Consider the following 15,835-nt stretch of genomic DNA (forward strand, 5'->3'; position numbering starts at 1 on the left):
CCTGAAACAATGGAATGATTACAAAGAATTTTGGTGAAGGCTACTCTGAATAAATAGGTAGGGCAGAGCTTAAGAGTATCCTCATCTCAACACACTGCTTCAAGGCAGGATAGAGAACTAGATTATATGGAGAAGCTTCTTGAGTGCTGCTGCTCCTCACCCCCTGGAACTTTCTTCTTCTGGAGATTTGCCAAAATCCAAGACTAAGCAACCAGAAAGGAACCAAGGTTTCAATATTTGTATTTAAGGCTGGAACCACAAATATTTTAGGGCTAGTAGAAAATTGTGTTGGGGATTGTTGGGGATAGAATTTGTTAGGAATGCAATATTTTTAATTTGAGTGTGCTTATTTTTTAGGGATATTCTCCCTCCCACCCCTTTTGCTTATTGTTACCCCCAAGAAACCTTCAAGATGAAATGGGTAAATAAAATATAGGCTGGGATCAGGCATGCCCACAAACCCATGGCAAGTTCTTCATGGGCTTAGAAAATTTGAAGATGTTTAGTCCTTAAGGGCCATTTTATTGGTTGATTGATTAAGTGCCATCAAGTCGGTGTCGACTCTTAGCAACCACATAGATAGATTCTCTCCAGGATGATCTGTCTTCAGCTTGGCCTTTTAGGTCTCTCAGTGGTGTATTCATTGCTGTTGTAATCGAGTCCATCCACCTTGTTGCTGGTCATCCTCTTCTCTTTCTTTCAACTTTCCCCAGCATTATGGACTTCTCAGGGGAGGTGGATCTTCGCAAAATGTGTCCAAAGTATGATAGTTTGAGCTTGGTCATTTGTGCCTCGAGTGAATATTCTGGATTGACTTGTTCTGTGATCCATTTATTTGTTTTCCTGGCTGTCCATGGTATCCTCAAAAGTCTTATCAAATTCCTCTGCAGCAGGGGTTCTCAACTTTAGGTCCTCAAATGCTATTGGACTACAACTCTCATCATCCCCAGCCACAATAGCCCTTGGCCATTTGTGGCTGAGGATGATGGGAGCTGTAATCCTACAACATTTAGGGACCCAAGGTTGAGAATCCCTGCTCTACAAAGTACATTCACTTGTTTGCAGATTTTATTTTATTTGTCTATATCTTGATTTACAGAAAAGTATCTACACTGATTACAACTGTGTTATAGCTAACTCAGTTATAACTACTAACGGAGCAAAGAGGCACCTTTTAAATTGGCGGTTCTCTTATACTTAGCAGGGGGAGAGCAACTGGCCCTATCCAACCCCAGCACAGCATCCCTTCAGTGACTGTTGCTGGTGACCACCTTATATTTCATTTTAGATTGTGAGCTCTTTGGTGACAGAGAACCATATTACTTTTTAAAAAAGTTATTTTCTACATAAACTGCTTTGAGAAACTTTGCTGAAAAGTGCTATATAAATACTTGTAGTAGTAGTAGTAGTAGTAGTAGTATAGGAATGAAACAATAGAGCTGGTAAAATACATCAACAGATATCAACAGCAGCAGTCTACAAAAACAGCTTATGATAAGAAACTAGCAAGCAATCCATAAATAGCTTCCCTCCAGAGTGCTTGATCAAATATTCACAAAAAGTCCTTGGCATAGCATGGTATAATTCAGAATGCAGAGGGCAAATTGTCAATTAATGCTCCTCTTTGTCAAAAATATCCTGAACATAGCAAGTAGGGCATAAGGGAGAAGGCATTATTGCAACCTCCATCTCTGAAGTTCTTCATCTCTGCTTGCAGGTTGTTGTTGTGTGTGCAGGGGCGTAACTACCGTTAGGCAAGGGGAAGCGGCTGCCTGGGGGCCCCCACGCCTCGAGAGCCCCCCCAGAGGCAAGTCACATGACTATATTGTGAAGTGTGTGTGTGTATATCAGCGAGGGGCCCATTTTAAAATTGAGTCTCTGGGCCCACTCCAGCCTTGTTACGCCCCTCTGTGGGTGTGTTTGGTTAATCTATGAGAGACATTCAAACATGGTGTACTCTTCCTGCATTCTGCATTCCTAACCAAGGCACTACCATATATTTGCACTGGAAAGCTACAATAGGCTATACACACAGTGAGAAACCCATGTATGAAAAATTAACCATCTTCACTTACATGTTACTGGTGACACGGTAATTCCTACAAGGAAGAGTCTGTCCTATAAAGTGAATGAATAAAATGTTGGGGGGTGGGGGGAGGAGTGTTGCAGTGTGCAGCAGAATCAGCCCAGGAAGGCTGCATAATCAGGGCTGCAGAGCAAAAAGGCATTTGCCAGACTGCTTTTCTTCCATCCTCATTGCAAGAGACCTGTAGACAAGGAGACAACCCACAGAGTCCTACCCTCTGGGCAAAGAGGCAACGTTTACAGTGGTTGGTTCTCTGACATTTAGCAGGAGGAGAGCAACTGTCCCTGTTGAGCCCAGCACAGCATCCCTGCCAGTGGCTGTTGCTGGTGCCCGCCCACCCCCTCCCAGGGTGTGTGTGTGTATGTGTGTGTGTGTGTGTGTGTGTTAATTTTGAGCACTTCAGGGACAGGGAACCACCCTTTGTTTTATTTTGCTATATCAACCACTTCAGAGTTGTTTTTGCTGAAAAGTGGTATATACATATTTACAGTAAAATAACTGTAGACAAATGGAAAAGTGTATTATAGATGTGTCTGAATGAATCAACATCTCTTTGTCACTGAGAGGTGTATTCCCCCTGCCCTGCACAAGAAAAGGGAGGTCAGAATTCTTGCTCATTTTCTAAAACTTTGAAGGGAAAAAAGTGCATTTGAAGCTCCTTACCATGCTGAGAGCAAAGCAAATAGCAGCAGCAATTATCAAGCAGCAAAGGGCAATGATTGACTGCACATGTGTTGGGGATCTCCAGCTATTCGAGGGTGCCTTGCACGACCAGTTTTGGGAAAGATCTCTCAGTCAGCCTGGATGGAACATGCCTGTGACACACAGGTGAACTGAATTTACATTCTGCCAGTCATAAAAGGTGCTGCTAAGTGAGTACATCCATAAAAACTCTCAGCTCACCATATTACTGCTGGCAGGCTGCTGCCTAGTGACAGTCAATGCTTCTCCTTGGCTTGAATCATAATTGGGCTACCCACTGTGAGCATAATTTGGAAATGCTTGGGGGGGGTTGAATTTGGGGGCCTTTTTTCTTAAGAGAAGAAGGCTTTTGAATGTAGGTGTGTGTGTGTATGTGTATGTACGCATGCGCACCCTGCTAATGACGTATGCTTACTGCCTAATACAAACCAAATTAACCACACATGGGAGGGGGGCCTAGGCAACCCTGACAAAGATTCCCTCTCCCCTCCACATTCCATCTTGGTTCAAGATGGTGGCTACTCACACTGCCTCTTAGAAACACATGCTGATAGTCTGAAGCAAACCAAATTAATAGCAGATAGGAGGAGGGTATCTTGTCAAGGTTTCTACATTATTTCTACATTAAAGAAGAGAGCTGGTCTTGTGGTAGCAAGCATGACTTGTCCCCTTAGCTAAGCAGGGTCCACCTTGGCTGCATAGGAATGGGAGACTAGAAGTGTCTAGACTAGAAGGAGACTAGAAATAAGATATTCTCCTCAGGGGATGGAGCCGCTCTGGGAAGAGCAGAAGGTTCCAAGTTCCCTCTTTGGCTTCTCCAAGATAGGGCTGAGAGAGATTCCTACCTGCAACCTTGGAGAAGCCGCTGCCAGTCTGTGAAGACAACACTGAGCTAGATAGACCAATGGTCTGACTCAGTATATGGCAGCTTCCTATGTTCCTATTAAAATCTATGCTGAACTGTGTTGAAAACAGATGGCAGTCATGTACGTTAAAAGCACCTCCCCTTTAAAACTGTATTGGGGGGGGAAAGTGGACAAAGAAGCCCATTTCCCCAAAATGTTAGTCATTTATGATCCAATAGGTTTCATTCTAAACCCTTAATGTGACTTCAGTGTTGAAAGCAGAAATAGGCTCCTGCTTAGATTTTCTTATTTTTCAGAAGTTCTGAATTGACTTGCTTTGTTTTACTCTTCTCTCTCTCTCTCTTTTGGCAAATGTCCATAAACTGTTGCCTTCAAATTGTAGCACACAGGGAGGTGGAGGAGGAGACAGCAGCAGCAGCAGCAGCTCTGCCATTAGAAGGGTGTCCTCTCGCTCCCTCCCTCCCTCCCTCCCTCCCAAACCCCAACTATACAATGTTGTAGTATATCTCCAATGTGCATGATATTACCTGAGCTTATGCTTGAGCATAGTAAAACAAAACCCACAACAGCAACAAAGACAGAAGGTGGGTCTTGGGCCATATCCAGCAAGGGTTTTCTTATGTTCTTAAGTGACTGCTCTAATTTGGATCTTACTTTTTATGCAGTGTGAATTTGTTTCTGTTTTCTGGGTGTTTTTGTGGGGATGGCCATTGGTGCTCAATGATCTTTATAAAACTAACTGCTCCTACATTAGTTAATGGGATGGGATATTCATGAGCTCAGATAGTTAACAGTTAAAAGACAAGCAGATGGACAGAGGTAACGGAACTCTGTGGTGAGGAGGGCTTGAACAAAATGAGAGGGACATTTATCAGCTTGAAGAACACTCCCTCAAGATAGTCACTAGCTCTCGTGCTTCTAAAGGGGAAGGGTGTGTACCACTCTTTTTTCTCATCAGCCATTTCACAGTTTTATGCTTCTGAGGAGAAGGGCTTTTAAAAAAGGAGCCACATTTCCCTAAAGTGGCATGTGGATGGAACCTTTATTAAATAAAAATCCTAATCCTAGAAAGGGTGTATACTGGTAGCATATATGCTTAGCAAAAGGAGTTGGATGACCTTCATCATTTGCTTTTATTTGGAAGCAACTGACAAGAGATAGAAAGGAAATGATTAGTGTAATTTTCCTAACAATTTATAATAGTACTGCTCAGATAAGCCCACATTTATGCAATTGCTGTCTAGAACAGTTAAGGATAGACTACTCAACTACTTAGGAAATATGTTACCAATTTTAAAATGGTACTGGTAACCTGACAACAGCATCATCCGACAATGCTTTCATCTCTTTGCATGTAACAACAGGGCCATGATCCCAAATACACGTCCTCATAAGTATATTCCACTGAAATTGATGACCTTTTCCTTTTAAAAAGGAATAGCAGCTGCAGCTGTCATTGCCTTCCTTTCAAGAACAAAAAGATATTTCTGCCTACTATGCAAAGCGAAAGCAAAAACAATTTGTAGCCCAATAGAAAGTGGCGGAGAAAGAAGTGGATTGGAAACCACCAACTGGGAAGACTTTGGAAATAAGTGCAAAAGCATGGAAATCTGGCATTATCCATAATGAATGTGTGTGTGGGGAAAATACTGGATAGCTTCCCTTTGCAGAAGAATGGAAATAACTGAACAGCTTTTCAGGTGTTCGCATAACCAGGAACACCTTTTATAAAGGGGAATAGCAACATATGGAGGGCTGCTCCTTGAGTCTTCATCCGCCTGAAAGCTTCACCAACAGGGCATTTCCATACTATGTTCTCACAGACATGGAGAATCCAGAATCACTGGTTCCTGGAGCCTGGAAAATCTGAGGAACAACCCTCCCCAACCTCTGATCCCCCATCTTCCATTGCTGTTTCTGGATCTTTTGGAGAAGAAGGAAAGGGAAAGGAAGTGAGCAGCTCAAAATGGGTTGAAATTACAGACACAGTGGTAAAGAGAGAGAGAAGAAGGCCACAATGATCTGCAGCAAATACTTTCTGCCTAACTTAACTTATTGTGAGGGCAGCCCCCTGTGTAGGGGATCATGGGAAATTGTCCATTCTCCCACCACCACCACCTCAGGGTAAGCTCTACCCTGGCTCTGAACTGGAAGCAGTTAGCTCCTACTCCTGTATCCATCTCACCTCACAGAGAGGCTCTAAATGAGTTGTGCTCCCCCTCCCCCTGATAACTTTGGGCAAGTAAGTCAAGAATAACCCAAGAAGTGTCCTCTTCCAGTGTTCAATGGTGCAATCCTTGAGAAATTGGTTTGAGAAATTCTCTCTCTTATTCTGATGTTTCAGGACACTTACCACACCACAATTACTTGCACAGCATTATTACTCTCTGCCATTGGAAGGGACTAACTCTGCTTAGCTCCTCACCACCACCTGCACATAATTACCTTGTGCAAGCCTTGTTGGTGTCCATTCTGGGCTGTAGACAACCTACCATGGAATAAGTCAGACTATTAGGGGTGAGAATCCAAGAGTGAGCCAAGAGTCAGAGACATAGCCAAGGGTTAATGTCAGACAACCAGGAAAAGCAAGCAAGCAGAAGTAAGGAGTAAAACTCCTTTACCCAGGAGTCAAAGTCAAGCAGATAACCAGCAAGTGTAAAGTTGGAGTAAAAGCCAGCCAAGAATCAGAGAAAACTTACTACGGAGGCAAGGTCTTAGTCCAAGCAGGAAGTCTTGATAGTGTTTCCTGTTCTGAAAGGATCCAATGGCTGCCATGAATGGGCAGGGCCAGATCAGAATCTGAGACCCCTGTATTCTGATGAGGCAGTCTGCCACATGGCGCAGCTGTATACAGAACCTATGACTCTCAGACAGTTCATGACAGTAGCATATCCCTCGGGAACATGTCATCACTTTTGTCTGAGAGATATATCCCATCACCCCTATAAAGATGTGACAGTGAATGTTTTATATTGGGGAGGGTCACATAATGCCCCCCCATCCCAACAGGGGGACCTCCTTCTCCAGATTAATTTTCTGGTGAGTAAAGTCTATACATGCCCCTCCCCCACACCCAGTACAATTTGGATTCTCTGCTGTAAAAGCAGAGACCTTTATTTATTTATTCATTCATTCATTCATTCATATCCTGCTGTTCCTCCAAGGAGCCCAGTGCCCTTTGGGGAAAACAACAACAACAACAGCTATTCCCTATTCCCCAAATACTTGAAACTTCTGTGCTTCACAGATCTCCCTAGCAGCAGCCTTGAGCTCCACTGTAATCAGTGCACATGGTTATGTTTGTCCTCACAGCAGTGCTGTGAGGTAGGTTAGCTTGAGAAATAGGCAACTGGCCCAGAGTCACCCAGTGAGTTTCATGGCTGAATGGGGATTTGAACTCAGGTCTTCCTGGTCCTAGTTCAACACTCTAACTACTGTACCACACTGGCTCTCATTATCACTACCCCAGGCCAGTGAACAACAACTATGCCCCTATCCCACAAGGACTTTGGCCACAAGGACTTGCCAGTAGTGGTCAAAGCCACCCCTAAAAAGTCGAGCGCAAGAGGCCTGTTCATGACCTCCCACAGAACATATGGCTGGACAGTGACTGAAATGGAAGTCGAAGTTCAGCACTATCTGTTGACCCACAATATCATTGCTATTATTCATGGAATGCTACAATTCTTTAGTTGTATAAAGGTGGTTTTAGAGCCCTTCCTAAATATTCTGCTTTCTTTTTCTTGGCAATTCAGTAGAAACACACATGCTATTGGCTGGTTGTGTTTCTGCCAGACCACAATTACAAACTGCTATTGCCTTCAAAAAGCTCTTGGTGGTTTTGGAAATAAAATGTGTCATTGGTATGGAAACAAACTTTCAGGCCAATTCACATAGGCCCCAATCCAGCAAAACACTTAGCCTTTGGGCAAGTGAATAGCTTCAGTGATTTCAAAGGGACTGGTCAGTAGGTGGGTTCAATCAATGGAATTCCTTGTGTTGCTAGATGAGGTGTTAGTGGTCTGTTGAGAACTGAAATCAATGAAATGTAAATTAAGATCCAAACAAAACAGTTATTTGCAGTAACTTTATTTGGTGCCATGAGAGGTTTGCCTACCCCTAGGGGGGAGTTATTGTCATATTCTGCCACTATCAAAAGTAGATTCCTGTAGTAGCCATATTGAGTTGTTTGAGAATTCCTAGGCCCAAATGTCAAGTCTTTTATCACTTTATTGATGTAAACTGCCCTGAGCCATTTTTGGAAGGGCAGTATATAAATCAAATAAATCAAACAAGTAAGTAAGTAAGTAAGATGGTATGCAGGCATGGTGGAATCAAGAGTTGTGTTTCTTGCCATTAGTGACATGACAGTAACTATCCAATAGGTGCCTGTGGCAAGCACACAATCATCTTGCACACAACAGTCCCTTTGATGATGGAGGCACTTAGCTAGGAAAGATAATCGTATGTGTGGTTGTATTATTTTATTCATTCATGCATGCATGCATTCGATTTCTATACCGCCCTTCCAAAAATGGCTCAGGGCGGTTTACACAGAGAAATAATAAATAAATAAGATGGATCCCTCTCCCCAAAGGGCTCACATTCTCAAACGAAACACAAGATAGACACCAGCACCAGTCACTGGAGGTTCTATGCTGGGGTGAATAGGGCCAGTTACTCTCCCCCTGCTAAATAAGAGAGAATTACCACATTAAAAGGTGCCTCTTTGCCAAGTTAGCAGGGGTTAATGTTTTACTGAGTTTCTTGCACTAAAAGCATGACCTGGGGCCTGTAATCCCCTACACCCAGAGGGTTACACTTTCTTCATCAGGAAAAATGATCATCTGTACAAGCCTCACCAGATTTTGAAGTATGATTTTACAGTTAATAACAATAGCCTAATATATATTAAGAGTTGCAAGTGGCGAACCCTTCCATGCACGCATGCAGAGGATGGTGAATTCTACAATAACTCAAACATTGCTTGCTTGCACCTCTTGAAAGTATGCTTCTGAGGGTTCCACAAACCTTAGGGACATATTTTTGTGCTGCACAAGCAGCTGCAGAGGGAAGGCTAGATTTCAAACAAAACAAACACACACACACACACACACCCTCTTCTGTTTGTTCATGGGTGGAAGTGTTCCCTGTGTACAAGTCTTAGTTTAGATGGAGGCCATTGTTTGTATGTTATGTTTTATAGAAGATGTCATGTTGGTGTTTAAATAGATGGTTGTCCTCTGTTCTAGGCAAGAGGCACCTTTAAAATGTGGTGATTGTCTTTATTTAGCAAGGGGAGAGCAACTGGCCCTATCCATCCCCAGCACAGTATCTCCAGTGACTGTTGCTGGTGTCTGTCTTATGTTTCTTTAAAGACTGTGAGCCCTTTGGGGTCAGGGATCCATCTTATTTATGTAAAGTAAAGTTGTGCCATTGAGTCAGTGTCGATTCCTGGCAACCAAGAGCCATGTGGTTTTCTCTGGTAGAATACAGGAGGGGTTTACCATTGCCATCTCCCGTGCAGTATGAGATGATGCCTTTCAGCATCTTCCTATATCGCTGCTGCCCAATACAGTTGTTCCCCATAGTCTGGGAAACATACCAGCGGGGATTCAAACCAGCAGCAACCTCTTGCTTCCCAGGCAAGTTACTTCCCTGCTGCACCATTAGGTGCTTATCTTATTCATGTATCTATTTATTATTTCTCTATGTAACCTTTTTTTGAAAAATAGTGTATATTTGTTGTTGTTTAGTCAATGCTGGAATGGGACAATCCACTAGGTAATAAAGTCCTATACAACCCTCAGCGAAGCAATGAAAGGTTATGTAGTGTGTATGAAAGGTTATGCAGGGTATGAAGCAGTGTGCAGCAGATTGTGTACTGGGTAATTTGGAAACATTTGTGCATGTCCCACTTTGCAGATCTGGACCATGTTGTAGCCAATTTCTAATTAAATGTAATTCAGGTAAGTTTATGAATCATTTTAGGTAAAGCCTAAGTGCACTTTAACATGCTTACTCTCTAGCCTGTAATTTGCCACTTTTAAGAGCATCATGTGCTAGAACTCAGAGCTGCTCCCAGGCATCTAAGAAATAAAAGTGAGTGTAAAGATTCTAAATATATCCTCTGTTAAATCAGAATGGTGCAGTGATGCATGAGAAGAAATATGTGATGTGGGTGCAAATTGTCTGAGGGAGAAGATTTTTTTAAAGGAGAATTCTCAAACAGGGATACAGGATGGGGTGATTTCATGAAGAAACCATTCAGTCACAGAAAGAGAGAATAGGAAGGGACTCAATTGGTCATTTAATCCTGGGAGGGCCAACTTTGTATTCTCGGGGATCCCTCTGGTCTCCAGATGGTGACCCACAGGATGGAGATATATTTTGCTGCACAAAATTACACTTTTCATCAAGGGCATAGCAAGGTTGGAGTGGGCCCAGAGACAAGATTTCAAAATGCCCCCCACCTCACTGAAGCTCAGCTCATGAAGTAAAGAAATCTTAAATGAGGCTGAATAGTGGTAACAAAAAGGATAGTGTTACACACACACACACACACACACACACACACACACCCCTATGTGTCACAATAGAACATCATCCTAAATTATTTTTTAAAAGGTTTTGTAAATTGTGGATGATGCAAGTCATTTAATGGTACTAGAGAAAGACATGCTGTTCCGGTAGCTCCAGGTCTTAACACTCACATCAGTTTCGGAGGATGAATACAACTGAAGGAAGCTGGGGCGGGTGTGCGGCTGGGGGATTCAGTCATGTGACTTGCCTCTGGGGGAGGCCCAAGGCAGTGGGCTCCCAGACAAATGTCTCCCCTTGCCCTATCATAGTTACGCCCCTGCTTTTCATGAATGGTCCGGTTCTGTAATAAACTCGGTGCCATTTAGCATAAATAGCTTCACAGTTATGGCATAGAATTACTTAGAAATGTGAACATTTGTATGTTGCCCTCAAAAGCCAAACATGAGATTTTTTATTCATTAAAATGTGCAATATCTCTGCAGCTTGAATTCCCACCCCCCACCCCTGTTTCTGAAAACAGAACTGTAGGCAAACTATTACCATATTTTAACTAATATGTCAGATAAGTTGCTTTGAAGGTTGGATCTGGTCTGCAAGTTCCCAGTCTGTTTGGCCATCCCTACCTGCCCTTAGAAATCATACCTTACACCAAAAGCATCCTCCAAAGAATGCCTTCCTAGTCTTTCCCTGCAAAATTAGCGATCTTCCTTGGCCGCTTATTCTGCTGCTGAACTGTTCTTCTAGGCAGAAATAGTTTCCTAATATGTAGTGTAAGACTACATGCTTGTAGTAAAAGGCCCAACAGTACAATGGCCTGTGAATGTCATAGGAGGAACCATAGCTGTGAATAGGAGGAACCATCGCTCAATGGCAGAGCACATATGTTGCATGCCGAAGACCCCCAGGTTCAACCACTTGCATTTCCAGGTAGGGCTGAGAAAGACATCCATTTGAAAACCCGGAAAGCCACTATCAGTGAGTGGAGACAATATTGAACTGGGATGGACCAAAGGTAGTTTCCTGTGTTCCAAACCACCCTGTTCAGTTTCCCCCCACTCTTCTTTCTTTGATAGTGATAGGCCTGCCATTTGGAAGGAGGTTGCACCATTAAGAAATGCACAGAAGAGGGAAAGGAATTTCAGCAGGTGAGCCTATCATGCAGGAGGAAGAAAAGCTGCACTACCTGAAATTTCCAATCCTGTACATTTATTAAAGGTAAAGGAGACCTTGTCCTCTTTTCCATATGGCAGCCCTAGGCAGTAACATCACAGCAATCTATATGGCTAGGGCATATTCACACAGAAGGTAAGGTCAGACAAGCGTAGGGTGCAAGCCAGAATGATAATATTGTAGTGGATCTCTGATCAGTGGCAGATCATATATAAATAAGGTTTCTAATACTAATGATCTCAATCAACACTGGCTACCAATATGTTTCTGAGCAAAATGCAAGGTGCTGGTTATAACCTATAAAGCCCTAAACAGCTTAGGCTCTGCGTATTTAAGAGAACATCTTTTCTATGAGCCCCACTGCCCATTGAGATCATCCAGAGAGGTCTGTCTGCAGTTGCCACCAGTTTGTCTGGTGGCTACGCGGAGATGGGCCTTCTCTTTTGCTCCCCACAAGACTTTGGAATGTGCTTCCTGCTGAAAATAAGAGCCTCCCCGTCTCTAACAACTTTTAAAAGGCTCAACACATTTATTCACTAAAGCTTTTTAATTAGAATTGTGGATTTAAATTGTTTGTTTTAATCAGTTTTATTTGGTTGTAAACCGCCCAAAGACTATGTTTGGGGTGGGGCACAAGGAAATGCTTGACTAACACTCAGAAGGTTGCTGGTTCAAATCCCCACTGGTATGTTTTCCAGACTATGGGAAATACCTATATCGGGCAGCAGCAATATAGGAAGATGCTGAAAGGCATCATCTCATACTGCAAGGGAGATGGCAATGGTAAACCCCTCCTGTATTCTACCAAAGAAAACCCAGGGCTCTGTGGGTGTCAGGAGTTGAAATCAACTTGATGGCACACTTCACTTACTTTTACAAATAAAATAAAATAAAATAAAAAGCAGCTAAATGTCACTCTCAGTTATACTACAGAAGATACACAATGATTCCATGACTGCAGTTCTAAGCGTACTCACTTGAAAGTATGCCTGCAATCAGCAAGAATGCATGTATTTTACTGAATTTCAAGTCCACTGAAATATACCTGCTTCTTAGTAAGCATGGTTGCTATTGACTTTCAAGACTATTAACTGAGTTGGTACAGATTTGCATTCGTGAATGCTGAGTTGTTAACCTGAAGCTTGTTCAAACAGACAAGGAATCTCAAAGAGGCTCTACACACGATCCTAATTGGGCTCTGCAGGGAGCACAGGTTTAGCCCACTTTCCCTGCAGATGAGCAGGGAGCTCGCCCTGGGCGGCTGGATTGTCTGCCTACACAATTAATGGCTCCATCACGGAGCTGGTAGGGGTTGCGGGGATCAGGGACCACCTGGCCCCCCGATGTCCTGGAACGTCCTGTGTGAGTGTGCAGGGCTTTCTGGGGAGACCTCCAAAGCCAGGAGGCTTGCTGTAGCCTCCTGGTCAGGGGTCTCCTTGTGACTCACCACAGCGTGGAGCTGCGCCGCACTGTCTCACGATCAGGAAAATGGGTCATTTGCCCGGGTGTGGGGGGTACTTAGTGAGGTTTGCTGCCGGGAGCAGCGCAGCTCCCATTGCAGCACACAACCACAGAAAAGCAGGCTGGGCTCCCTTAGCCCGTTTTCCTGCAGTCGTGAGAATAGCCTCAAGGTGTTTTAGCCATACATTCTTGTTGGTTGTTTTGGATCACTCTCCGGTGTCTTTTATGTTCTGGATACAAATGTGACCCCACTCATAGCCCCCAAATAGTAAACATAATATTATCTAGATAGCTGTCCTGAAAACGTTACACGAATGAACCCCCTCATTGTTGAGAGACTCTTTCCATTGCTTCTAATGTTCTTCAGACTCTGGGTAGTCTTTTGATTGTGTGAACAGAGACTGAACTAAGACAAGGGACTTTCAGATCAGAGTCTGCCCTTCCATATGGAAAGTGCCAGCAAGACATATTAAAGACACTGACCTCTGTGTTTAATCTTTAAAAATATCTCTGTTCTTGGAAAAGAAGAACCTTAATTGCCCTCCCTGAAGTTTGAACACGGAAAAAGAATGGCAACTTATGGGCTTCCATACCATCCACAGAATAATCCGTAGATCTATGAGAGAGGCATGTTTGCAGCTGCAATGAAGCTTGAAGTACACCTACACTGCTTGTGGCAGCATAGCTGCTCCAGAGAATTACTAAGCAGTGCAAATAATGTAGTTGCGATGGTATTCCCATACTGATAGAAGCTGGATTAGAAGAAGATGAGCATGGTTTTATAGCTGGAGGAAGAAACATCAATAACATGCGCGATGATGACACCCCTCTGATAACTGAGAATGCAGAAACTCAAGGAGCACAGTTAAAAAATGGGACTACTACTAAATGTAAAGAAGACTAAACTAATGTCAATGGGCACAGCAACCAGCCTCAGAATTGATAATGAAGACGTTGAAGTGGTGGATAGCTTCTGCCTTTTAGGATCAACCATCAACAGTAGATCCAGCTGTCAAGAAATACACTGCAGACTAGCACTTGGTAGGGTTGCAATGAAGGCCTTGGAAGGGATATTTAGATGCCATGATGTGTCTATACATACAAAGATTAGAATCATTTGGACAGTGGTTTTGCCCGTGATGCTCTATGGATGCGAAAGCTGGCCTTTGAAGAAGCAAGATAGAAAAAGTGTTGGTGCTTTTGAACTTTGGGGCTGGAGAAGAGGATACCATGGACAGCCAGGAAAACAAACAAATGGATCATAGAACAGATCAATCCAGAATTTTCACTCGAGGCACAAATGACCAGGCTCAAAATATCATACTTCGGACACATTATGTGAATATCTAGCTCCCTTGAGAAGTCCATAATGCTAGGAAAAGTTGAAGGAAAGAGAAGAAGAGGACGACCAGCAGCAAAAACCGTCCAGAGCCATTTTTGGAAGGGCGGTATAGAAATCGAATGATGATGATGATGATGATGATGTGGATGGACTTGATTACGACAGCAATGAATGCACCACTGAGAGACCTTAAAGGCCAAGCTGAAGACAGATCATCCTGGAAAGAATCTATCTATGTGGTCACTAAGAGTCGACGCCGACTTGATTGCACTTAATCAATCAATCACCTAAATATGATTTTTAATGATTTTTAAATGATTTTAAAAAGATTTTTAAAGTTCTATTATTTCTCCCATAGGAAATAATGGGGATTAGACTATTTGATGTCACATAGATTTTACATGTATCCCTATGTATAATCTATGTGCCATCAGAGAATCCAACACTATTGACATCAGAGAATCCACATATTTTGGATTCCATGATGGAACATCGATGGAACAATCGATGGAACAATCGATTCTACATAGGGATTCATTATGTAGAATCTATGTGACATCAAAGAAACCCACACATGTGGATTCTCTGATGCCAATAGTGTTGGATTCTCTGATGGTGCATAGATTATACATAGGGATTCATTATGTAGGAAAAGATGGGTCAGAAAAATGGGCCAGAGGCCTGAAGCCAGGCTAGCTGGCTGAGCAACAAGCAAGAGGGAGGATTAGGGCCCCACCACACACTCACTCACTCACTCAACACAAAATTTTAAGCACACTTCTGCCAGCCAGGAAAATACTAAAATATTGGTTTTTTAAAAATAGACGGGATGGGTGGGAAAGCAGGAGTGAGTCAAACCTCTCTGGAGACCACCAGTCCAGACTAAAAGGCAAGGCAACCAAAGCAGCAGCTCCTCAGGCAGCAGGCAGAGCAGCAGGAGACACAAGCAGTAGAGAGAGATTCCAAGCCACAAAGTGGTCTTTAAGTATAGACTGAATAGCCCTCCTTGGAGCACCCCCCTTTCCTCTCCCCCCTGGCCAATGGGGTGACAGGTCACCCTGAGTGACACACTTTCAAAGCCACTCAAAGGGGCAGACACATCTGGCCAATCAGGGGATCTGCAGCACAGCCAATTGCTCCAAGTGACGCAAGTGTTACAAAATGGGTGGTAGTCTCTTTATTGCACAGAATGGAGGCTCGAGCCAGTTCAAACCTGTTTTATTGGAACTGGGCTCAGTCCAGTTCAACTTAGAACCGGCTCTAATTTTTATTTTAAATTTCAGGCTCTACCTAGAACCTTCAAACCGGGGTGGTTCTATCTAGAATGGGTTCTGTCTAGAACTGGTTCAAACGTCCCTACTGCAACCATCCTAATAGCTTGTTTACTAAGTAGCTGGGAATTTTTGGAGATTTTCCTTCCTTCACATCAGCTCAGCTGATCAGTACAGCAAGATCCACTGCTAGAAGCATAATATAATATATACATAATATAATATGTGTACCGTGCATTTATTGTTGATGCAATGTAAATTTTATGCATATCTATTCAGAAGTAGGGTTCAATGGAACTTACTCCCATGTAAATATGCACTGGAACAGCCTTTAAAGGCTTATTAGGATGCATATCCAAGAAATATAATTTCAGCTCCAGAACTGCTATACCCA

Source organism: Hemicordylus capensis, chromosome 3 (assembly GCF_027244095.1).
Source record: "Hemicordylus capensis ecotype Gifberg chromosome 3, rHemCap1.1.pri, whole genome shotgun sequence".
Taxonomy (NCBI): Eukaryota; Metazoa; Chordata; class Lepidosauria; order Squamata; family Cordylidae; genus Hemicordylus; species Hemicordylus capensis.